Here is a 6000-nt window from a genome sequence, read left to right on the forward strand (position 1 = left end):
CAGACTACGGTTTGCAACTGCACATGGGGACAAAGATTGTACATTTTGGAGAAATGTCCTCTGGTCTGATGAAACAAAAATAGAACTGTTTGGCCATAATGACCATCGTTATGTTTGGAGGAAAAAGGTGGATGCTTGCCAGCCGAAGAACACCATCCCAACTGTGAAGCACAGGGGTGGCAGCATCATGTTGTGGGGGTGCTTTGCTGCAGGAAGGACTGGTGCACTTCACAAAATAGATGGCGTCATGAGGAAGGAAGATTATGTGGACATATTGAAGCAACATCTCAAGACATCAGTCAGGAAGTTAAAGCTTGGTCGCAAATGTGTCTTACAAATGGACAATGCATACTTCAAAAGTCGTGGAAAATTGGCTCAAGGACAACAAAGTCAAGGTATTGGAGTGGCCATCACAAAGCCCTGACCTTAATCTCATAGAAAATTTGTGGGCAGAACTGACAAAGCGTGTGAGAGCGAGGAGGCCTACAATCCTGACTCGGTTACACCAGCTCTGTCAGGAGGAATGGGCCACAATTCACCCAACTTATTGTGGGAAGCTTGTGGAAGGCTACCCAAAACGTTTGGCCCAATTAATCAGTTTAAAGGCAAAGGCAAGTACTAATTGAGAGTATGTAAACTTCTGACCCACTGGGAATGTGATGAAATAAATAAAACCTGAAATAAATCCTTCTCTCTACTATTATTCTGACATTCTTACAATAATGTGGTGACCCTAAATGACCTAAAACAGGGCACTTTTACTAGGATTAAATGTCAGGAGTTGTGAAAAACTGAGTTTAAATATAGTTGGCTAAGGTGTATGTAAACTTCCGACTTCAACTGTACATATACATAGTCCTGACTCTGACATTGCGCGTCCTAATACTTCTAAATTCCAATATTTTACATTAGTGTGTATCGTTAGATATTACTGCAACATTGGAGCGAGGATCACAAGCATTTTGATACACCTGCAATAACATCTGAAAAATATACAGAGAAAAAAATATAAATGCAAAGTGTTGGTCCCATGTTTCATGAGCTGAAATAAAAGATCACAGAAATGTTCCATATTTCACTCCAATTTTGTGCACAAATTTAATTACTCAGTTTGTGAGAATTTTTCCTTTTCCAAGATAATCCATCCACCTGACAGGTGTGGCATATCAAAAAGCTGATTAAACAGCACAATCATTACACAGGTGCACCTTGTGCCGGGGACAAGAAAAGGACGCTATAAAATGTGCAGTTGATGTCACACAACACAATGCCAAAGATGTCTCAATTTGAGGGAGCGTGCAACTGGCATGTTGACTGCAGGAATGTCCATCAGAGCTTTTGCCAGAGAATAGAATGTTAATTTCTCAAACATAAAGCAACATAATTTTAGAACATTTGGCAGTATGTCCAAACAGGCCTCAAAATCGCAGATTACGTGTAACCACACCAGCCCAGGACCTCCACATCCAGCTTCTTCACCTGTGGAATCAACTGAGACCAACCATCCGGACAGCTGATGAAACTAGGCGCAGCCATAGGTGGGCATAGGCCAACCCACTTGGGAGCTAGGCCCATATGTTTGTCAGTAACTCTGATTGACGGGGCCTAGCTCCCAAGTTGGTGTGCCTATGTCCTCCCATGACTGCGCCCCTGCCCAGTTATGTGAAATCCATAGATTAGGGCCTAATGAATTTAGTTAAATTCAAATCAAGTTATATTGCCCTTCTTACATCAGCTGATATCTCAAAGTGCTGGACAGAAACCCAGCCTAAAACCCCAAACAGCAAGCAATGCAGGTGAAGAAGCACGGTGGCTAGGAAAAACTCCATCGAAAGGCCAAAACCTAGGAAGAAACCTAGAGGAACCAGGCTATGAGGAGTGGCCAGTCCTCTTCTGGCTGTGCCGGGTAGAGATTCTAACAGAACATTGACTGATTTCCTTATATGAACTCAGTAAAATCATTAATTGTTTCATGTTGGGTTTATATTTTTGTTCAGCATACAGTACCAGCCATTCAAGGGTTTTTATTTATTTATACTATTTTCTACATTGTAGAATAATAGTGATGAAATAAACTATGAAATAACATATGGAATCATGTAGTAACGAAAATGTATTTTATATTTGACATTCACCAAAGCAGCCACCCTTTGCCTTTATGACAGCTTTACACACTCCTGGCATTCTCTCAACAGGCTTCATGAGGTAGTCACCTGGAACACATTTCAATTAACAGGTATGCCTTGTTAGTAGTACATTTGTGGTATTTCGTTCCTTCTTAATGCATCTGAGCCAATCAGTTGGGGTGCTATACAGAAGAGAGCCCTATTTGGTAAAAGACCAAGTCCATATTATGGCAACAGCTCAAATTAGCAAAGAGATACAATAGTCCATACTTATTTTAAGACATGGTCAGTCAATGTCAAAAATTAAGAACTTTAAAAAGTTTCTTCTTCTTAAGAACTTAAGAAAGTTTCTTCAAGTGCAGTCACAAAAACCATCAAGAAATATGATGGAACTGGCTCATGAGGACTGCCACAGGAAATAAAGACCCAGATTTACCTCTGCTGCAGATGGTAAGTTCAGTAAAGTTACCAGCCTCAATAATTGCAGCCCAAGTAAATGATTCACACAGTTCAAGTAACAGACACTTTTCAACATCCACTGTTCACAGGAGACTGTGTGAATCAGGCCTTCATGGTCAAATTATAGCAAAGGAAACACTACTAAAGGACACCAATATTAAGAAGACTTGCTTGGACCAAGAAACACGAGCAACAGACATTAGACCAGTGGTCTGATGAGTCCAAAGTTCCGATTTTTGGTTCCAACCGCTGTGTCTTTGTGAAACGCAGAGCAGGTGAACTGGTGACCTTCACGTGTGGTCCCCACCGTGAAGCATGGAGGTGGTGTGATGGTGCTTTGCTGGTGACACTGTCAGTGATTTATTTTGAATTCAAGGCACACTGAACCAGCATGGCTACCACAGAATTCTGCAGTGATACGCCATCCCATCTGGTTTGCACTTAGTGAGATTTGTTTTTACACCCCCAGGCAGTGTAAGGTCTATTTGACCAAGGAGTGTGATGCATCTGATGACCTGGTCTCCACAAACACCCAACCTCAACCCAATTGAGATGGTTTGGGATGAGTTGGACAGCAGAGTGAAGGAAAAGTAGCCAACAAGTGCTCAGCATGTGGGAACTCATTCAAGACCGTTGGGAAAGCATTGCAGGTAAAGATGGCGGAGAGAATGCCAAGAGTGTGCAAAGCTGTCAAGGCAAAGGGTGGCTACTTTGAAGAATCAAAAATATGTTTTGATTTGTCTTTTTTTGTTACTACATCATTCCATGTGTTATGTCATAGTTTTTCTACAATGTAGTAAAAAATAAAAGCCCTTAAATGAGTAGGTGTCAACTTGACTGGTACTGTATGTGACCAAGAAAATGTGATTTCATTTAAATCAGCAACATAGGGAGTCTATCTCTTTCTCGATGGAAGACGTCAAAACGCGAATTGTAGCTAGTAATCTGAATGCATTTGGCCCCAAAGTTCGTAATAAGATACATGCATGTAGCGAGTGCATCCGCCATATCTCGAGAATAGTAAACTTCACGCAGGTCAATAAGTCTGTCCGAGATGATTACATGTTGATATTTTATATTAAATCACATTTTTATTGGGAAATGACCTACCGAAGTAAGCGAACGTTTACTAGTTGTGTTTCAACTAGAGAAGGTGATCATAGCTGCCTTCAACACAATTTTCTTATTAAAACTGGGGGACTCTGTGTGTTTAGTAGAACAATGTCGTAGCTAGATATAAGCAAATTAAGAGGCAACTTCAGCGCAGTAGGATGAAAAGATGTCTCGTTAGCTTACAACAACAATGCTAACGTTAGCTAGTTACCGGGTGAAGCAGGCCCGAAAACTGCGAGGGCTATACCAGACAAGAGGCTAACGTCTGATTTGTATTTAGAAGATGCCACACTGAGTTAAAAAGGTTTAACCAACCAATGCAACTGAAAAGCAACTTTATACACGCAAAATAGCACTTTCTGGTCTGCTATCGAAGCATGCTTGTCTGTTCAATTAACAATGCAACCCTCCCCCTACAAACACCAGTAACGTTAGCTACATAAACTTTAAATATTTTCAGTCACCTTTCCAACCTGAACCTCGTTGAAGACAGGCGGCGTTAAGAACAACCCCGTCTCTCTTCCTCTTTGTCTGAGGCTCTACAATAAATAATGGTATGGTTATTTATCTGCTATGCTGGAGGAAATAAAAAAAACCTACACGATACAGTGAGAGCGGCCATTGCAGTGACGTCATCAAAATACGACACTGTCAGTTTAAGCCATAAACGGGCAACGTTATTGTCCTTTTGGCGCCACCGTGCGCTCAATATTAAACATGACTTCAATAACGTCAAAACAAAAAACACTCCGCAGTGATTTTTTTATTTGTAATTTATTTCACCTTTATTTAAAGCTAGTTGAGAACAAGTTCTCATTTACAACTGCGACCTGGCCAAGATAAAGCAAAGCAGTGCGACACAAACAACAACACAGAGTAACACATGGGATAAGCAAACACAGTCAATAATACAATAGAAAACGTCTATATACAAGTGAATGCAAATGAGGTAGGATAAGGCAGGTAAGGCAATAAATGCAAAGGAGCAACAAAAATAAGTAACAGTATGGGGATGAGGTTGTTGGATGGGATATTTACAGATGGGTTATTATGTACAGAAGCAGTAATCTGTAAGCTGCTCTGACAAGTTAATGAGGGAGATATGAGTCTCCAGCTTCTGTGATTTGTGCAATTTGTTCCAGTCATTGGCAGCAGAGAACTGGAAGGAAAGGCGCCGAACAGAGAAATTGGCTTTGGGGGTGACCAGTGAAATATACCTGCTGGAGCGCGTGCTACGGGTGGGTGCTGCTATGGTGAACAGTGAGCTGAGATAAGGCGGGGCTTTACCGAGCAAAGACTTATAAATGACCTGGAAACAGTGGGTTTGATGAGGAATATGAAGAGAGGGCCAGCCAACGAGAGCATACAGGTCGCAGTGGTGGGTACTATATGGGGCTTTGGTGACAAAACGGATGTCACTGTGATAGACCGCATCCAATTTGCTGAGTAGAGTGCTGGAGGCTATTTTGTAAATGACATTGCCTGTCACCAAGGGAGTACCCCAAGGCTCAATCCTAGGCCCCACAGTCTTCTCAATTTACATCACAACATAGCTCAGGCAGTAGGAAGCTCTCTTATCCATTTATATGCAGATGATACAGCTGGCAAACAAAGCTTTCTTAGTGTCCAACAAGCTTTCTCTACCCTTAACCTTGTTTTGAATACCTCCAAAACAAAGGTCATGTGGTTTAACCTTGTTTTACGAGGATGGTGGTGTTAGATTTTTGACCTATTTGTTCATCTGGGTTATCTTTCTATATCCTATTTTAATATTTGGTTAAGTCTTTCCCTACCCTTAACCTTGTTCTGAACACCTCCAAAACAAAGGTCATGTGGCTTGGTAAGAAGAATGCCCCTCCTCCCACAGGTGTTATTTCTACCTCTGAGGGTTTAGAGCTTGATGTCGTCACCTCATACAAGTACTTGGGAGTATGGCTAGACGGTGCACTGTCCTTCTCTCAGCACATATCAAAGCTGCAGGCTAAAGTTCAATCTAGACTTGGTTTCTTCTATCGTATTCACTCCTCATTTACCACAGCTGCCAAACTAGCCCTGATTCAGATGACGATCCTACCCAAGCTATAATTTTATCTTTATTTAACTAGGCAGGTCAGTTAATTAAGAACAAATTATCATTTTCAATGACAGCCTAGGGTCAACTGCCTTGTTCAGGGGCAGAACAAAAGATTTTTACCTTGGGGATTTGATCTTGCAACCTTATGGTTACTAGTCTAGCACTCTAACCACTAGGCTACCTGCCGCCCCTCACAGATTACGGAGACATAATTTATAGGTCGGCAGG

The 6000-nt window shown here is 41.5% G+C and overlaps 1 protein-coding gene across 1 annotated transcript in view; it reads right to left on the minus strand.

The window, feature by feature from the left end:
* LOC135509435 (zinc finger CCCH domain-containing protein 18-like) overlaps nt 1-4324 on the minus strand; it is a 40557-nt gene extending 36233 nt beyond the window's left edge. The window contains exon 1 of the mRNA XM_064930085.1: nt 4163-4324. The gene's annotated coding sequence lies outside the window, so the exon portion shown is untranslated. The remainder of the gene's footprint in view (nt 1-4162) is intronic.
* Between the last annotated feature and the right edge of the window lie 1676 nt (nt 4325-6000).

This window comes from Oncorhynchus masou, chromosome 22 (genome assembly GCF_036934945.1).
Source record: "Oncorhynchus masou masou isolate Uvic2021 chromosome 22, UVic_Omas_1.1, whole genome shotgun sequence".
Taxonomy (NCBI): domain Eukaryota; kingdom Metazoa; phylum Chordata; class Actinopteri; order Salmoniformes; family Salmonidae; genus Oncorhynchus; species Oncorhynchus masou.